General features: G+C 39.2%; 1 protein-coding gene across 10 annotated transcripts in view; it reads left to right on the top strand.

Moving 5' to 3' along the window:
• The window catches only part of TBC1D5 (TBC1 domain family member 5), a 289,716-nt gene that overhangs the window by 11,498 nt on the left and 261,032 nt on the right, over positions 1-17,186 (top strand). For all 10 annotated transcript variants that reach the window (XM_053359280.1, XM_053359270.1, XM_053359272.1 and 7 more), the window contains exon 2: positions 736-798. The gene's annotated coding sequence lies outside the window, so the exon portion shown is untranslated. The remainder of the gene's footprint in view (positions 1-735; positions 799-17,186) is intronic.

The raw sequence follows: 17,186 nt of genomic DNA, 5'->3' as shown, positions 1-17,186 counted from the left end.
TGTTCGGATCCCCGTGACGGGGTGATCTCCTGTTGCTCGGTCCCTGCTCCTGCCAACTTAGCAGTTAGAAAGCACGTCAAAGTGCAAGTAGATAAATAGGTACCGCTCTGGTGGGAAGGTAAACGGCGTTTCTGTGTGCTGCTCTGGTTTGCCAGAAGCGGCTAAGTCATGCTGGCCACATGACCCGGAAGCTGTACGCCGGCTCCCTCGGCCAATAAAGCGAGATGAGCGCCGGAACCCCAGAGTCGGCCACGACTGGACCTAATGGTCAGGGGTCCCTTTACCTTTACCTTATTGGTTGCCCCAGATTGATACTACCATTCAAGGATGTGGATGGTATTTTAATTTTAAATGTGCATTCAGATAATAAAAACTTGGTAACCTCTGTATAATTCCAAGGACTATGAGCTTTAAACGTTGAGGAAGGATTTAGAAGTCAGCCAAGCATTTTGTCCTTCTCACATTTTGTCTTCATAACTGAATGACTGCCAGTTTGCACAGATTGTGTGTCAGTTTAAATACAACAAACACACATCAGTCTGCTTGAAATCATTCCACCAAAGACTTCTAAAAACTTTAGGTAGTCGGCAAACAGTAATGGTTGTTTCACATTAAGTTGCTTTGTAGAATTATAAAACAGCTTTTCGTATGCTTTCAAATAAAATGTTGTCATCCACTAATGAATGAGATACCATCTGTAATAATTAAGGTTATTCCACTTGTTTTTCCCTGCAGCAAAACTTCTGAAGGTTTGAAGAAGATAGTAAGAAATCTACGAAGGAGGGCTGTAGCAGTATTGTAAGTACTGCATTGAAAAGAATGTGAATTAAAAATATTATAAAGTGCCTGTCCATATATATTTGATGAAAAATTAGTTGTACATAGGGAGCGCATGGAATGTAAGGGACAAGATATATAGTAGCAGTTTTGTTAATTTACGAAGATAGCTCCATTCTTATGAAATTTAAAGTGTAGCCTTTGCAGTGTAATCAGGAATTCACCAGTATCACTGAAAAAATATATTTTTATCTAACAAAGATTGATCTACTTTATATACATTTGTTTATTTAAAACTATCAGAATTTAGAAAATCATTATAGTTTTGTAGGGCTGTCATTTGTTTTAGTGACTTATTGTTTAGGTTATTTTGCAGAATTATTTATTTGCTGATTTATTTATGTATTTCATTATTTATTTATTTGATTATTTAGTAAATTATTTATCTGATGAATTATTAATACATCTTCATGACAAGCTTTAAATTATTTATAACTTAATTTTGATTTTATTGCTTTTCGACGCTGCATTGTTACTGACTAGGTTTTTTTTTTATCCCCTTACTTGCTTCTTGAAAATTAAAGTATTAGCTTTGAGGCAAGTTTATATTCATTGCAAGGCCAATAGATAGATATATTTTCTGCATATGAAGTACTTCTCCTTGTAGGTACACATTTTACATGGCATTTTGTAACTTGTGACTGCGTACTTACTTACCTGTTCACAATCTTGCTTGTGCTGTTCCATAGCTATATAAAGATAAATATTTAACCTTTGGAGTAAAAGTGAACACGTTCTTCTTCTCCATAGTTTACACAACTAGTGTACTTTCCTGTACACTTTCTATATGTGTTGGATATAGAGACACATTCTCTGTTGCAGGAAAGATTCTCTTGATTCAACCCATTATACAGACAATTGTTGCACTGTCATTCAGTAATTTGTTGAAGCTTCATGATTGCTTTCAGAACATGCTAAGAGAATAGGTGAAAGATTTTCTGAGCTCAGTCAAACTTGAGTAGCCTCTTCTTTTTAAATGGAGGTCTTGCTCAGTAAGTTTCACTGCAAACACTAACCTGCCCTACAAATGGTTTCAAAGTGTCATTCCTAATGTCTTCTAATGTTTACTGTTGAATCACACCTAATGTAGACAGTTCTGGCTCCACCAGTCTCTCCTTCCATCTCTAATATCCCTTAATACTTTTCTTTCTATTTCTAAGATGCTCTGCTTCCTGCATTACACTAATTTCGATGCACGATTTGGCCTCTGCATACAGAGAGGGTAGGATGCAGATGCCCTTTGTTCACATAGTGAGTCCAGGTGGTGTCTACACAGTCTCAGCACCCCGCTTTGCCTCCCTGGGGCATTTTGCATATGGAGCCCCCTCCTGGTGTGCCACAGCAATGATAAATGCATAAACACCCAGCAGGCTATTACTAACAGTTGCTAGATTACAGGGCAAGCTTCATGCATTGTTTGCTGCTCCTTCAACTCTGCAGAAAGTCTATTCGGAGCGAGATCCTAGAAGGAAGAGGGGGCTTCATGAGAAAGCACCATCTTTCCGGGGGTGGAGCACATAAAATATCGTGTTAATAATGGAAGAAAAGTTCATACAGAAAGAATGCTCAGAAAACTGACATGTTTTTGGGCCCAGGGAAGATCGATGTCTACTGGTGTTTAAAGTGTCCTGAATTGATTGGACAGTAAAGAGGAGATAAATGGCAGGGAAAAGCCAGTGACGAGTAGGATGGAGATGTGTTCTAAGTAAATCATTCTGCAGATGTTACCTGTGTTTGGGTTACTGGACAAGGATGCAAAACGGCTCTTACCTTAAATATGAATAAATAGTTTGGTCTTCTGCGCATGTCTCTATAAATCACTGCTGTGACTTCAGCTGCTGTAAATGTTTTACAGTTAACTCTAAACTTTTAATTCACTTTAAAATTCAGTAAGTCTGCTTATTTTAATACAGCCTTCCCAGCCTCTCTTTTTTTGTAGGGGAATGTAGTATCTCCTTCATGCAATGAGTAGTAAAATGATGAGGGCAAAGCTGTAGTTCTGATAAATGTGCTGTGTGCACAACATGGCCTTTATTCTGTGTTTAGTGCTTGAGATGAATTACTATAGAATTTAAAGTTTAACAGGGCATGGGAAAGGATGCATTGTACATTTCAAGTTGGGATGCTGTTGCAGTACAGTAGAAATAGCCTCTGTAGATATGTTTCACTATAGAACTTAAATTATGCATGTGTATATCCAAATTCCTTATTTTGAAATATTGAATGTATGAATATTTAATTGGTATCTTGCTTTAGTATCTTCATATGCTTGCCTTAAAGGAAGCTGTTTCCTTTGATTTATATACATGGATAAAAAACTTGTATAGAGTGTGTATCAATGGCTTTTCTCTCTCCTGTATTAGATGAACAGCATTAGGCAATGACAAGTTGGGGGCGGTTTCTTCCTTTCTTTTTGATTGCTGAAGTTTTGTAAACCTTGTTCATAACACCTTTATGAACACCTTGGTTGCTTTTTACATTCGTTTTTCAGTTTTTTGTTTTTGTTTTAAAAAAACACATACTTACAAAGGTCAGATACATCTCAGCATATAACAGTAGAATGCATTGTATTTTGTAGTTTATGCCGAAGTGCATCCCCAGTAATATACATCTTTTTGGAAGTTTTTTATTTATCTTAACCTTTTCATTTGTATTTTTTTTCACAATATAAAAACGTTATTGAAAAAGGCCTGTAAAGCATTGATATTAAATATTGCACGTATGCTCTGTCACTCACTTGTACTAGTATTAAATGCTTCCTGAATGACATATTATGATAGTTCCAGGGGTAATATAAGGCAGCTTATGCACTGGCCCTGAGAACAGCTAGTGAGAAGTGAAAGCACAGCCAAAGGTCACATTAAACAAGAGTTCTGTCACACCCCATTCATTTACCCACCAATTTGTGAGAATAGCTGGTTACATCTTGTGCTGTATAATTTTTAGGAAAGATAGTGCTATTTTTACTTACTGTGTTTTAATGGCATGTCAACCTTGGATGCTACAGGTTAAAATAATATTTTACAATATTATTCAAACACATCTTAATTCCAGCCTTGGAAAAAAAATGCACTTGCATGTGCCTATGTATATACAGGGTGATTCATAAGAATAAATTCCATTCACTATAAATGGAAACAGCATACTTCATTATGAATCACCCTGTATACATAGGTTTGCACAACAGGGCTTCTTTAAAAAACAAAAAAAGCAACCTTGCTAATTTCCTCCCCCCGCCCCTTTAAAGACATATTGTAATTAAACTCTCCCAAGTTTAACCAACATTTTGCAATGAAGTACAGGAACTGATATAATCACTTCAGTGCTATTTTGTAATTAAAACAAATACAGTACTCCACTGTTTATATATGTTTCTAAGGTGGATCAAAATGACTTGTGCAGAACCTTTGGACTGTAGGTACTGGGGTGCAGAGAAGTTCAATGGGTTTCATATCATGTAGCAGTTCTTTGGAGAAAAGAACTGAAACCACCTACTGGACAATAGTAGGTCTCTCCATGTAATAATTACATGTGTATTTCCTTTCCTGTAGTTTAAATGTAAACTATAATTTTGCAAACTGCTGTACTTGACAGTTCAGGGACCTAAATGATACTGTTTGCTAACTGTATTAACTACAGAAAACATCTGCATGCATCTATAGTTTTTTAAAATATTATTTTGCCATGTCTGATTTTCAGTTCCTTGCTTGTCTTGTATTTATATGTTTTTAATAGATGAAAATGACAAAATAATATGATGGTGGGCTTTCTGTGTGTCATGGGCTAAGTCATAGGTTAGTCTTAAGACAAAGCAGCCTCATATATCTATAAGTCAGAACTGAAGAGTAAGAGAGGACTGAAGGACAAACCAGGAGGGAGGACCAAAGAGGGAGCCAGGAGTCAGACTAAAGAATACAAAGCTGAAGAGCACCATATTGTTTTGGCAAAGCTGAATAGGAAGCTTTTTCTTATACTCTTGGGTCAACTGCATCTTATTCCATCTTAGTGGTTGGAGTAAGCACAGGGCCTGAGGGGACCTCAGATTGATTCTGTAACCTGCGGGTTTGTGGCTCAGCATAAAGCACAGCTGCACCCAGATTCATTTCGTGTCACAGCAACTCCTGAGGTTGTGGCAGACTTTCATCTGATAGTTGCATTGTAAACTACTGCACAGTCCTCAGTTACTATGAGTAAATGCTCTACACATTAGTTGGGGTAAGATGTAAATAAGCCCAAATAAGGCTTAGTATCTGGATCCTGAGGGATCCTTTTAAAACAGCTTGATGGATTTGATTGCCTGCCACCTACCACCCTGAACATTTTCCCCATGCTCTGGATTTTATTGTCTTGTTGCCATCATTTTCCCTGTATAGCATGTGTGTCATCCAGCTTCAGAATCTGAAACTTCATCCTCTATCCAGTGTTTTTATCGTTAATTTTGAACAGCTATATCATAAGTGATGCTCTTTGAAATAGCTTGGTGCTTGAATTTGGGGAAGGAGGTGAAAATTAGATACTTTTGTTTCAAATTAGGGCAGACTCAATTTAGCCTTTGGTGTATTGACCTTCTTTATACTCATGCAAACTATTTGCTAATGAGCTTGAATTAATACATTCACACTTCCACTGTATTATTTCAGTTATCGATCATTACCATGAAAAGTGAAAAGCATTAATGAATGGTTAATGTGGCATAATATTAGGCATGACCTATCTTCAAAAAAGTTTCTAGATATGCTAATTGTTTAATTATGTGTACTTCCTTACTGCAAGGGTAGGGCAAGTAGTATTGTAAGCATGGCAATATTCCATATACTTTTCTTTCTTAAAAACTTGTAGTGGCAGTCTAAGCTGATGGTTATTACTGATTTTGGAGGTAATAGTGGCTGTTTCCATTTTCTAGTATTACCCAGGCCAGGGCTCTTTGAAGCTGGAAGTGTCAGCAAATGGGCACTTTGAGATATGGTTTCCTCTTCCAGGGCATATGTCCAGTATAACCTCTGCTGGCATAAAGCTTTGGTTGTTAGATACTTTTCAGCTAATTATGTGCCAGAATGAAAACAGGAAAACAAAAAAGTGACAATTAATTGTGTGTGACAATTAGTTGTGTGCATAGCTTTCTGTAACCTGGACCTCTTGAACATAACAATGTCCTGTCAAGTCACTTTTATTGCATTTAGCCATACACCATTTCATTGAAACCCTGACCCAGACAGGATAGTTTAATAAAATGCACAGTAAAACATTAGACTAAGAGACCTCCTGCATAAAACATCCAACTTATTAACAAAAAGTTGTTGTTTGTTGTATGAAAGCTACAAATACTACCAATTGTTATTTTCTTATGAAACCTACAAATACTATCAATTGCAGACAACCTATATATAAAAGGGGCAGATGGAGCCCATCAACCTGGGAAGGTAGTCCATGGAGAAGGAAAACTCTTATCCTGAACCTCCGCCACTTTGGGGGAAATCTTTGGGAGAAAAAATGGCTTAGGAGTAAACCCTGCACAAATCCAGAGTGCAATCCCTAAGACTGTTGGATGCTGCCTTGTATGCCTCCTTCTGGCATCTCCTGCATCCAAGCTGGTGCCAAATGTACTGCTTTCCTTTCCTGTGGAAGCATCAGCAAGGTCAAGAGGGGTGTCTTGTCATTTAGTCAGCCCAGGACCTCCATACACACTGCCCAGGCTAGCATCCCAGGGAGTTCACTCTGATGCTGCTAAGTCAGCGGTTTGACTTCACCCCCGGAGGCACACTCCATTGTTTATTGAGACAGGTGGATACCAACAACATAATATGTAAGCACAAAGAATACAGCAACAGTGTTCTAATTGACAGGACTTTGTACACATAGTCCCCAGCTAAAGGGAGATGCTCATGAAGTTGTACTTCTTTCTGACACAACCGTCCATTGAACATTGGTGAGGCTTGTAAATAAGATAAGCTTGGAAATGCAAGGACTGACTTACTGGATAGTGGCCTTGCATAAGTCACTTGGTCAAACTTTTTGGCTGAAAGGCAGGATATAAATGTTTTATATAAATAATAAATAAATAACCTTTTACATCTCTCCTTTTCATGAGGATTTCCTCTTAACAAACCTTAATTCTTATGAACAATGCACATAATTTGCAGGCTCTCTTGTCTATGCGTGTCTGCTGTATTTTGAATTCTGTTAAGCTTAATGGTTCAGATCCAGAGGTTCTCTTTTTCTAAGGAAAGGAGTCTTCCTCCAATGGAGCAAAGGGAACTTTTGGATCCAATGCAACAGAAGCTTAAGTAGAATCCAAGAGGAAAGAGAGGGCCAGTGAAGCAAGCAGAAATGAGAAGCAACATAATTGTAATGAAGAATGGGAAAGATTCAGCAAGTAGTAGACCTATTAGGATCTTGGGGAGCACACAGGGATAGCAAGAGAAGGAGGAAGATGGAATTTTATTAGCAGAAACCTTGAAGTAGCAGCGATGAAGATTGAACAGGAACCAGGAAATAATGCAGCAAAGGGTAGAGGGAAACCTCAAATGAAGAATAATGTAAACTACAGTTTCAAAAAGCAAGAAAAGCAGGGTAGGAAAAAACAACGTTGTAAGGCACTGTCTATGTTATAGACCCACAGTGCCAAAGTAGTGTAATAATGTCATTGCAGAAGGCGTGGGTCTGCACAGTTTGAAGCATCAGAGGATGCTAAGGTCTAATGAGTTCCTTGGTCTAGTTCCTTGTGATTCTGTTAATAGTTAGAACTGCATATCTGCAGCCGAAGGTTGGCTAATGTGGAATTTGGCGGCCTCCTGAATCTTCCTCATCTGCTTTGTGGATAAGAATGTATGCTTGGCACCAGACAGCGTTTCTTCTTGCTATACTGAAATTTGTCTTTATTTTCCTAATGAGCCAGTTGTCTTTGGCAGGGTAGTTGTCCCCAGTTTCCTTTCAAACTAAAATTTCACGTGTATATTAAAATACATAATGCTGGAGGATATGCCAGAGAAACAATATGAATACAGTATTGCTGAATACGTGGGGCATAGGATTTGTAGAATGAAAGTTAAAATAGATGGTTCTGCTCATTTACAAGAAAAGTCACCAGACAGCATTGTTTATCAATCAACAAGCCTTTGAGCTGACAGTCATTGCAACAATTTTGCATTAAGAATTGAAAGGTGCCTTTTGCATGTTAGAATTAAAACGGGTGACACTAATGCAGTACCTACTACTCCTGAGTTAAATCCTATGGAATGTTTTTGAGGTTGGTGGCAAACATTGCACATATTCAGTGGATTGACAAAGAGAATGGATGAGGTGTTTGAAAAGGGGTGATAGTGGAAATCCTCCTGTTAATGGCTTGTACCAAACTTAAGATCTGTCCCTCGTTTAAAAAGCGGAAGAAGTAAATAACAGTAAACATTTGTTCCTGATTGAAAGTCTCAGGAGGAGAATGTTGAGGAAGCATGTCAAGTTAAGAAAAAACAATGAGCATAAGATTTGTCATCTTAAGGACATAGTCCTGGCAGTCTAGGTTGGTTGATGATACGATAGTGTGATAAACTCTTTTGAAAGCAGTAGCAATACAGTGGTAGCTCTAGTTGCGGACTTAATCTGTTTCGGGGTGCCGTTTGCACCCCGAAAAGTCCACAAATAGAGTGCCTCTTCTGTGCATGTGTGCGGCGCGATTGAGCAGATTGTGTGTAGATCACTTCTGTGCATGCGCGGGTGGTGAACCTGGAAGTAAACACTTCCAGGTTTGTTGCAGTCATAAGTTGAAAGAGCGGAACACAACACGAGGTATGGCTGTACCTGTACTTCATGCTGTGTGTAGTCTTGATTACATGAACAATACCTGATGCTGAAATCTGAGGTTTTATGCGCATGTGAAAATGTTAAGAAAACCCAGCAGTCTAGATAATGTATACAAGATAATTATAATCATTCTATTTTTAATATTTGTATATTTTTATTGTTCTTTCATCTCCCCCTCTGTCTCTTTCTCATGAATTATTGGATTGGTCATGTTTCAGAAAATTCACGTGTATTTCCTTATTGGGTTACTCTTGGCCGTACAGTGGTACCTCTGGTTGTGAACGGGATCCATTCCGGAGCCCCGTTTGCAACATGAGCAGAACGCAACCCGTGTCTGTGCATGCGCGGGTTGCGATTTGCCGCTTCTGCGCATGCACGTGATGTCATTTTGCGTGCAACTCTTTCCGGTACTTCCAGGTCACTGCGGGACTCAACCTGAAATCGCACAACCTGAAGCAAACGTAACAAGAGGTATGACGGTACTTTGTTTCCAAACTGAATCCAGCCACCCAGTGTTAGTTTTTTTCTTTGGCACTGCGTAGAAACTGTGAGTCAGGAATGTTATCCACCTATAGTACAAATGGACATTAATATTTAGAAAGCTAAAGTAATAAAAATTAATTATAGGTAGTATGAATTAGTGAGGTTCACACTGTATTAAGGAGATCGGTGAAGGTTGAGAACAACTTTTAATTATGAAGAACTGCTTGCACTTTGTACAATTTGTTTTAGGTTTATGTATTTGTTACGTTTCTAAGAGACCTTTTGGGAATTTGCTTATCTACTAAATCTATTATATTTGCAGTATTAGTTGTGGTGCCCGACAAGAAGAGCTAAGGTCTCTCGTACTTCATATGTCACTACCAATTTTATGATGACTCTAATATTGTGTGAAGCAAATGATAGCAGAAATCCCACCACATCCTGACCATTTCAGAGAAGGACAAGCACATATGATCAAATCATGAGCATCTGTCACATCATTGAAAAATTTAGGGAGTTGAGTCATTCATTGATAATGTGCTTCATTGGCTATGCAAAAAAAATTTGATACCATCTGACATGACCATCTTTAGAGGATACTTGCTGACAAGAGGATTCCAAAATATCTTACTGAACTTACTTGCATGTTTGTTTGGTTTTTTTGCAGGGGAGGTGGGCGCGGGGAGGGCATTGACCACAGATTTTGTTGCAAACAACAGCAAGTAAAAGCAAGTAGTTTCCCACAGGACAGCAAAAAAATGGCATGTCATCAGCAATTCTGATCGATCTTGGCTTATTGTGGATGTGTAATGTCTTGAAATAATCACTAGAGGTGCTTCTTCAGTTCACATACAGTGGTACCTCGGGTTACAGACGCTTCAGGTTACAGACACAATTTTGCAGAATAGCTTTCTTCCTAAAAGGAGTGCTCTTACCTCAGAGATTTGATGTGAGAATGAAATGTGGCATGGAGCTGTGGACAGTGCTCTGAGCTCCTTTTAGAAGAGGCAAGATATAAAATAAATACATAAAAATTCTGAAATTAGTTACAGAAATTCTCAAAACCAGAAGACAGAGCAGAAAATGGGGCACTGCTATTCTGGGAGTGAAATGGAACTAGATAAACCCATCTACTGTATTGGCCTGAATATAAGCCTCAATATTTTTTTCCAAATTCTGACCATGAAAAGTTAAAGTGTAGCTTAAAGTCCTAACCTTACAAAAATTGGCTTTTATGATATCACTGCTGAAACAGACATACGGTAAAATGGAACGGGTGTGAGTGCCTGCAGAATTTTAAGGGAGCGGCTTATATTCGGGTATTGTCTTTTTTTCTTTTTCCCCTTTGAATTTTAAAGGTGTGTCTTATATTCGGGTGCGGCTTATATTCGGACCAATATGGTATCACTAATTTGTATTGCCTGTCTTGGGTTATGTTTCTTCTGGGATGTATTGGAATGTTGCAAACTGGCTTTTAAAATATTTAGGCTGTGATCTTAACTTCACTTACCAGGTAGTAAGTCCTATTGAATTCAATAGGAATTACTTGTGAGTAGACCTGGTTAGGATTGGGCTTTTGGTTATTCATTAAAGCCTTCCTGTGGACTTGGTTAACAGGGATACCAGCTGAATACATGAGACCCCATATTCTATAGAAGTTTATTTCCCATTCCTATTTCACCTTGAGTCACAAAGCATCCCAAAGCCGCATAGAATTGCCACTTCCAAAATATCTTCAGTCGTAGAATGATGTCCCCACTGTGGAAGGATGCGGGATCCAGAATGGGCATCCACAGTCACTTTTGGACTTGTTATTAAGATCGTTTTCATGGAAGACAATCTTACTCGGCTACAAGTGATCGCCAAAGAAGAAGACTAGTGATTTCTACATTGTAGGGGTTTGGGGGAATGTATGTAGTATTATTTTTTCTTGCTGTATTGATATTAATGAGAAGAAAAGGGGGAGGCATTTTTGTTATGGATAATTTATTTCATTTCAGACTATATTATCATTTGGTGAAAGCCCTATTGATTAGCCTTCATAGCTTTACAGAGCTTTTCTTCTAAGCACTTAAAGTTTGAGTTGTCTCAGTCCCATAGGACTTAAAAGAAAGCTGTTAGTACCATGAAATTCTTCAGAATATTTCCAACAGCTTGAAGCTTCTCATAAGAATGCAAAATATTAGCACATTAATGTTATTAACCCCTTTAGTACATTTAGCAGCAAAAAATAGTTTTATATAATCAAAGTCTGGATTGTGTTTTTATTATCCTTGCCTGCTTTTTCCTCTGTATCTGAAAAATATGTTATCCTATGCTATAAACAGATGCTGCTTTAACAATGCAATACATTATGTACCAAAAATGATTTCTGTTTTAATCATAGATGCTGATTTAATGAGACACACAACCAGCTTACATCAAAAATGGATTTAGGGTGTGATTTAGTCTTCTGTGTGTTTTTCGCTACATAATGGGAATATGGTACCTCATGTTCTAAATTGAATCATGCAGTGTGCATAGTACAGTCTTGTCTTCTAAGCTGGGGTTCTGCTTGGTAGAATATTCTGTTTGTTCCTTTTGCTTCAAATACAGAGGTCATTTTTAGAAACCGTGGTGGAGTTAGTCGGAGGAAAAATGACTGCTTCATGTTGTGCACTTTTAGTCCATTTCACTGCTTTGTCAACTTGGCATCACCTGATATATCAGGCTGTATTACAAGAAGGAAGAAGAACTGTGTAGAACCTTGGCTGCTGGTTCTGCTGTGAAACCAGGCTCCTTCCTGCATCAGTTGGCAGCTGTCTGCAGCCATTACGTTACACTGCAGTGGAGGAGGAAAGAGAGGGGATGGAGGACTCTCCAATGACACAGCCAAGAGACCAGCAACTTTTGGTTCCTTCTCTTCTGGAACTTTTTCAGCCGAGCTGATCATTAGAAGAAATTGTACCTGAGTTTGTTTATTTCCTTCTCCATCCCAATCTTTGTCATGTCTTTTTGGATTGTGAGTCAGAGGACAGAGACTATTGATTGTGGTTGGAACCCTTTTTGACTGAAGCACATAAGCTATTTAAATGAATATTTACATTAAAAGCTGATACCGTTTGACGGAGGGTATCTGTTTGCATGCAAATAAAATGAGGTTTTCTAGTCTTAATACTGGCTTTATGCTCATGGGTTGGAGGCAGGGTTCCTAATCAGCTTGCACCTGAGATATAACAATAGCTTAGTAATTTACAAATAGTTTCCCTATCCCTACTGGCCTTCCATTTTAGTTCCTCAACTTTTTTTTTATTCTACAGATTCTCTGACAGTCTTTGTTATTTAGTACCCAGATATTCTGACTGCTTTCCTAACAATGAATTTGTTTCAAATGACGTTTTTACATTTAGATGCAGCTGGATAATACTATACTTGGGAATGTTGTTTGTGGGGGGGGGGAGTGTCTTCATATTGTGTTTTTTAATTCCACTGAACCCAGCAGAGTTAAATGTAGTTTGGAAGCACAGGGAAGAATTAATGATTGGAAGATACAGAGTTGGTAAATTATTTATTCTGGCCCCGAGGAAGCTGAAAAGCTGAGTGAAAGACTAATAAATCATTTGTGGTAGTGCTGGTTGTCACTTCCAATTATTTTAGACGGTTTTGTGATAAACTGCAGCACCTGCTAGATATCCCTACACCATCCCTTGATGCTGGCAGTGCAGCTTGTTCAGTCGATTATCAAAGGCAAGTTTATCTAAACTTTCTACAGGTTAAAGGAAGAATTGCTCTTTGTCCTCTCTGCCTTTATTTTTGAATATGTCTTTTTAGAGCATGTGTGGTATATGGACGAGGCACTATACAATTCAGGAAGCTGCTAGATGTTAATCAATAGTTTTCTGTAGTTCCACTCAGGAGTGGGCTAATTCAGGAACATCTATTTAAGACCATGTATTTTCTTGATAACCACAATCTAGGTTACTTGCACTAAACCACTATGGATTAAATTTTTTGCCTCATGCGAAGCATAGTTTCCTACAAGTCAGTGGATAGTTGCAGACCTGTCTTCTACCCCAAATGCGTACTGTGCTGGTGATGCTGTTCTTCTGAACTTCCTTCATATCACTAACTGCCATTCAGCCAACCTTTAGTTGGAAAAAGATGAAATGAGAGATATGATACTTGCCCCCACTTGACTAGCTCTGTGGGGGGGGGGGGAATGTTTGGGTGTCATCTGATATATTGCATATGAAGCTCCCATACTTTTTGTATGATATCTTGAGCATGGCAGCTTCTCCAGATACTGTGAAAATCAACATGTCATAATTTGTGTCACACGGAGTATTGTTTTGTAGGACAAGTGTGTGAAACACAGAAAACAAAAACAGTCCTGGGAGTTGAATCTAAGTGTTATCCTTGTTTAGAGTGGAGTTACCTGGTTCTGAATCACGAGAACCATTGCTTTACTCCCCAGCCACAGCTTCTGTCTTGGCTGTAATACATGCAGTTGCTCCTTCAGGTCTGCCCTCCCAAGTGACATATAGAGAAGCAAAACAGGCACATGCTGTGGAGCAGGTTTGGAGGCCTGTGGTGCCTCACAAGAAGAAAGAAAAATGCTTGTTATTTTGATTATAGATGTGATTCACTTTGTTTATATCCAGTCATCACTCTAGACTATTTATTTTTTAATAGAAGCATTTCTATACTGCCATATCATAAAATATCAGGGCGGTATACAACAATAAAAGAGAACACCATTAAAAACAGTACAATAATCATTAAACTGACTGGCTAATTAAACAGCTGCAAAGGCCTATCAGCATAGAAAGGGCTTCAATAGATGTCTGAAAGTCAAAAGCAAGGACGCCTGCTGAATCTCGACTGGAAGATTGTTCCACTAAGTGCCCAACAGTTGGGCCTCTGCAAAACAAGGGATAAGTGGCAGGGCTCCTCTGGATGATCTTAGCTACTGAGTTGGAATATAAGGGCTCAATTGGTTCTTAAGGTATCTTGGACCCAAGTGGTACTTAATAAAGATGTCACTACTTGTAGCAGCAGCAGCTGCCCAAGTATAGTTAAAGGTAAAGGTAAAGGTACCCCTCCCCGAACGGGCCAGTCTTGACAGACTAGGGTTGTGCGCTCATCTCACTCTAGAGGCCGGGAGCCAGCGCTGTCCGCAGACACTTCCGGGTCACGTGGCCAGCGTGACAAGCTGCATCTGGCGAGCCAGTGCAGCACACGGAACACCATTTACCTTCCCGCTAGTAAGCGGTCCCTATTTATCTACTTGCACCCGGGGGTGCTTTCGAACTGCTAGGTTGGCAGGCGCTGGGACCGAGCAACGGGAGCGCACCCCGCCGCGGGAATTTGAACCGCCGACCTTTTGATTGGCAAGTCCTAGGCGCTGAGGCTTTTACCCACAGCGCCACCCGCGTCCCTTCCCAAGTATAGTTACTGATGCTTTAAAATGGTGGAGAGAGTGGACTCTGCCCACCTCAGGCGCTTTTGTGTAGCTGGAATGTGTCACCGAGCTGTGATAATGTCACTACCATGTCTGGATAGATAGGTGTGGTTTGCAGAAATCTTGTAACTTGCATGCAACTAAAATATAACCTACTGAGCAAAGATAAGAGCTATAGCCATTGCTCTCTCTCTCTCTCTGGTCCTGACCACCTCTGGCTTGTGAGCATGGAAGGTTGCCCATCAGGGAATGTGGCGGGAAAAATGGTTCCCCACCCCCGTTTTAAAAACAACACTTAATGTGTGAGTATATGACTAGCCCATAGGAGCTATGCTAGCTCAATCTCTAAGGCTAGTATGTTGTATGACGCTTACCACCTGACATTAGTGACGTGGGTAATTGTAGTGGAAGCTACAGAAAAACACATTTCCAGATGGAACTTTAATATAACTTCTGATTGAGCTGGGTATCTTTTAAGAGTCTCCTAGCATCTGTTGGGGAAATGTGTATGGCATTATTCTAAATTTTCACCAAATTAAGCCACCCTCAGGGCAAGGTTGAAATTCCTTTACTGATAAACGTATTGTCAACAGCTTCTTTACAGTACATTAAGTAAAACCTCAGATAAAAGTTTTATTTATCTGATATCAGTTAAAAATACATAAAGTACCTTACTGTTAAAGTATTCTTTAAATGGAGAAAGATAGAAACAAGGCAGCAGCTGAACTGTAACTAGGGCTGCTTATTCACATTTGTGTCATGTGCTTTGCTCTGCTTTTTTTTTATTTGAATGGAATTCATTAAGTTGGAAGAAGTACTTTCAAGTGTTTTCTAGTGAGAGCTGGTCAAATAGTGAGTGTTCATCTTAACATTGTCCTGAAAATGGACCGAGTGGCTAGGTGAGTGTCCTGCTCTCACCTTCTCTTTGCCTCTATTTTCCATAATCTTCCTCTCTTATTTCATTTCCCTCATTTCTCCTCCCAGTGCTGTTCATAACCCAGGTTCCCCTGATACCTGCATCTTCCACCATTTCTTTCCTAAGCGACTTGTTTTCTTTATACATCCTTTGCTCACGACCTGTTTGCTTTCTTCTGTGTCCCATTATGGGAGTACCTTACGTTGCTCCTCTTCTCTTCCAGAGGAGGAAACTTGTGGCACTCCAGTTATTGTTGGACTCCAACTCCAGTCAGCATTGTAGTATTGGGTATGATGGCAGCTGTAGTCTCACAACATTTGGAGGCTGGACTATAGATTGCCTATCCCTGTACAATCTGTACATTGTCACACTTAACGTGTCATACATATTTATATGGAAGATGTTCTGAGGATGAGGGGCACCTGAACAGCTTTCCTCCAGAAAAAGAATTTTTTCCCCAGATTTTCAAAACAACTCATTTCCCCCCTTTTCTCCTCCAACTTTTATCTTTCCTTCCTACTCTAGGAAAGCAGTTCAGGAGGAGGAGATTGGCAAGTAAACTTACTCAAGGGCATTTGGAGTACTGTGTAGTAAGGGTTCTCTAAAACACTTGTATGAACATTTGATTCAAATAAAACCAGAGTGTTTCATAACAAATCCATTACAAATATAGTAGTCTGTGAAAATCACCAAGCAATTAAATTGATCAAAAGGCAAAAATACTTAATATCGTAAGACAATGGGGGCTACAAGCACTCTGACAGTAATTTTTGAAGGTCAGCCAGTAGTGAACATGCACAAACTTCTGTGGGAAGAGAGTTTCGTCACAGTTCAGTTACAGAATCCTGTCACAAATAAATAACATAATTTTAACTTTTGTATGCTTTAAAGTGGGATTGTAAATTTTTCTTGATTTTTCTTGTTTCTTGATGACCCTCCCTTTTGAATTTGAGGACTCAGTTATGTTATACATGAAAAGTTGAGCTCCAAAGAGGCCACAAATAAACATTTTTGGTGGGCCAATGCCCTTTTAACCTCTTGTAGTCTGTAGGGGTGGTTTTTACATGTATGATGCTAGAAATATGAAGCTCAAAAATTGTTTTGCACCTTCCAGTGAACTTCAGCAAGGTGTGGGAGCTGGCACTGCATTGCCCTGTGTTTGGTTTCTAGATCGGCTAGATTGCTGACATTGGTGTGCAGCAAAGGGCTGTGTGCTGACACAGAAGCAGAGAGGGGGCAGGAAGCTCAGGCACTATGTGGGGAGCTATGGGATGCAGCTGGGCAGTGGGAACGTGATTTGAATTCAGCCTCAAAAGGAAACTGTCCAATTTGAGTGGGAGTGGGACGATATGACCAAAACTATTGGCCAGAGCTTTGGGTGGGGAAAAAGCAAATGAGTGGTGCTTTGGACTTGCCTCTCCCAAAAGTTTAGCAACTCTTTCCTTAGGAAAACGAGTCAGTTCATCTATTTGAATGCTTTTATGTGTTTTATGCTAAAGACCTGGGACTATAGAAAGGGAAAGAAAGAAACATCTTGCATTTATCTTAATCTGTGTTACTACAAATAGAATAAAAACATTACAAACAATTTAGTTAAGAAAGAAGCTGTAAAAAGCATCATTAAATAGCTGATAGGAGCAAAAAAAAATAAACTGTGCCCTGAATGGGTCAGAAGTCGTATGTTCTCTTCCGGGGTGGCGCCACCGGCAATGG

This window comes from Podarcis raffonei, chromosome 12 (assembly GCF_027172205.1).
Source record: "Podarcis raffonei isolate rPodRaf1 chromosome 12, rPodRaf1.pri, whole genome shotgun sequence".
In the NCBI taxonomy this organism is placed as follows: domain Eukaryota; kingdom Metazoa; phylum Chordata; class Lepidosauria; order Squamata; family Lacertidae; genus Podarcis; species Podarcis raffonei.
This window is presented reverse-complemented; position numbering and strand designations above follow the sequence as displayed.